Consider the following 2966-nt stretch of genomic DNA (forward strand, 5'->3'; position numbering starts at 1 on the left):
TGGGGGTGAGGAGCTCTGCTGTGTCTTGATGGATTAATGCAATTACTACTGTTTCTTATTCAATCATGCTTGCTTCCACTCTAAGATGATACTTGTTCTTAATCCGGATGAATGTGATGATCCGTGACAATCATCATCATTCTCAACCATGAACATGTGCCTGACAACCACCTCTGTTCTATCTTAGATTGAGTAATTATCTCTTAGGTTCTTTAATCGGAATCTTCGTGGTATAAGCTAGAACTGATGGCGGCATTCAAGAGAATCCGGAAGGTCTAAACCTTGTCTGTGGTATTCTGAGTAGGATTCAATGACTGAATGACTGTGACGTGCTTCAAACTCTAACCTGCTGGGCGTTAGTGGCAGACGCAAAAGAGGGATTCTATTCCAGCAGGGGTGGGAACCAAACCGGTGATTGGCCGTACTGTGACAGAGTGCATGAGCATTAGCTTTCACTGCGAGGATGGGAGGTAGCTGCTGACAACAGTGAAACCCTACACAGCTTGCCATGGAAGGAGTCTTGCGTGTTTGATGAAGAAGACAGTAGGAAAGCAGAGATTCAGAAGATGGAGCATCTCCAAGCCTCAACCCACTCTCCATTACTGCAATACAAGTAACCATTTCATGTTCTTTTGCTTTTTACAATCAATCCTGATAATTTCTGATATCCTGACTAAGATCTACAAGATAACCATAGCTTGCTTCAAGCCGACAATCTCCGTGGGATCGACCCTTGCTCACGCAAGGTATTACTTGGACGACCCAGTGCACTTGCTGGTTAGTTGTGCGGAGTTGCAAAAGTGTGATTGCAATTTCGTGCACCAGCTAGGAAGGGTCTGCCAAGGATGATGGATTCATCCATGCACTTCCCAGTCTCTAGGACTATGAAATCAACAGGGATGTAATGGTCTTCAACTTTTACCAAAACATCCTCTACAAGTCCATAAGCTTGTTTCTTTGAATTGTCTGCCATCTCTAGTGAGATTCTTGCAGCTTGTACCTCAAAGATCCCTAGCTTCTCCATTACAGAGAGAGGCATGAGGTTTACACTCGACCCTAAGTCACACAGAGCCTTCTTGAAGGTCATGGTGCCTATGGTACAAGGTATTGAAAACTTCCCAGGATCTTGTCTCTTTTGATGTAATCTCTGCCTAGACAAGTCACCCAGTTCTTTGGTGAGCAAAGGAGGTTCATCCTCCCAAGTCTCATTACCAAATAACTTGTCATTTAGCTTCATGATTGCTCCAAGGTATTTAGCAACTTGCTCTTCAGTGACATCTTCGTCCTCTTCAGAGGAAGAATACTCATCAGAGCTCATGAATGGCAGAAGTAAATTCAATGGAATCTCTATGGTCTCAGTGTGAGCCTCAGATTCCCACGGTTCCTCATTAGGGAACTCATTGTAGGCCAGTGGACGTCCATTGAGGTCTTCCTCAATGGCGTTCACTGCCTCTTCCTCCTCTCCAAATTCGGCTATGTTGATGGCCTTGCACTCTCCTTTTGGATTTTCTTCTGTATTGCTTGGAAGAGTACTAGGAGGGAGTTCAGTAATTTTCTTGCTCAGCTGTCCAACTTGTTCCTCCAAATTCCTAATGGAGGACCTTGTTTCAGTCATGAAACTTTGAGTGGTTTTGATTAGATCAGAGACCATAGTTGTTAAGTCAGAGTGGCTCTGCTTAGAATTCTCTGTCTGTTGCTGAGAAGATGATGGAAAAGGCTTGCCATTGCTAAACCTGTTTCTTCCACCATTATTATTGTTGAAACCTTGTTGAGGTCTCTGTTGATCCTTCCATGAAAGATTTGGATGATTTCTCCATGAAGAATTATAGGTGTTTCCATAGGGTTCTCCCATGTAATTCACCTCTTCCATTGAAGGGTTCTCAGGATCATAAGCTTCTTCTTCAGATAAAGCATCCTTAGTACTGCCTGGTGCATTTTGCATTCCAGACAGACTTTGAGAAATCAAATTGACTTGCTGAGTCAATATTTTGTTATGAGCCAATATGGCATTCAGAGTATCAATCTCAAGAACTCCTTTCTTCTGATTCGTCCCATTGTTCACAGGATTCCTTTCAGAAGTGTACATGAATTGGTTATTTGCAACCATTTCAATTAGTTCCTGAACTTCTGTAGGCGTCTTCTTCAGATGAAGAGATCCTCCAGCAGAGCTATCCAAAGACATCTTGGATAGTTCAGACAGACCATCATAGAAAATACCTATGATGCTCCATTCAGAAAGCATATCAGAGGGGCACTTTCTGATCAATTGTTTGTATCTTTCCCAAGCTTCATAGAGGGATTCTCCTTCCTTCTGTCTGAAGGTTTGGACTTCCACTCTAAGCTTACTCAATTTTTGAGGTGGAAAGAACTTTGCCAAGAAGGCATTGACTAGCTTTTCCCAAGAGTTCAGGCTTTCTTTAGGTTGTGAGTCCAACCATATCCTAGCTCTGTCTCTTACAGCAAAAGGGAATAGCATAAGTCTGTAGACTTCAGGGTCAACCCCATTAGTCTTGACAGTGTCACAGATTTGCAAGAACTCAGCTAAAAACTGATGAGGATCTTCCAGTGGAAGTCCATGGAACTTGCAATTCTGTTGCATTAGAGAAACTAATTGAGGCTTAAGCTCAAAGTTGTTTGCTCCAATGGCAGGGATAGAGATGCTTCTCCCATAGAAGTCGGGAGTAGGTGCAGTAAAGTCACCCAGCACCTTTCTTGCATTGTTGGCATTGTTGTTGTTTTCGGCTGCCATGGGTTCTTCTTGTTTGAAGATTTCTATTAGGTCCTCTACAGAGAGTTGTGCCTTAGCTTCTCTTAGCTTTCGCTTCAAGGTCCTTTCAGGTTCAGGGTCAGCCTCAACAAGAATGCTTTTGTCCTTACTCCTGCTCATATGAAAGAGAAGAGAACAAGAAAATATGGAATCCTCTATGTCACAGTATAGAGATTCCTTGAGGTGTTAGAGGAACAGA

At 42.9% G+C, this 2966-nt stretch overlaps 1 non-coding gene across 1 annotated transcript; it reads left to right on the plus strand.

Annotated features, from left to right (window-relative positions):
- The first annotated feature begins 2236 nt into the window (after positions 1-2236).
- On the plus strand, positions 2237-2344 carry LOC130949594 (small nucleolar RNA R71). The gene has a single exon (XR_009073420.1). It is a non-coding gene; the product is annotated as a small nucleolar RNA R71 (small nucleolar RNA).
- Positions 2345-2966: the final 622 nt, after the last annotated feature.

The sequence above is a fragment of the Arachis stenosperma genome, chromosome 1, assembly GCF_014773155.1.
Source record: "Arachis stenosperma cultivar V10309 chromosome 1, arast.V10309.gnm1.PFL2, whole genome shotgun sequence".
Taxonomy (NCBI): domain Eukaryota; kingdom Viridiplantae; phylum Streptophyta; class Magnoliopsida; order Fabales; family Fabaceae; genus Arachis; species Arachis stenosperma.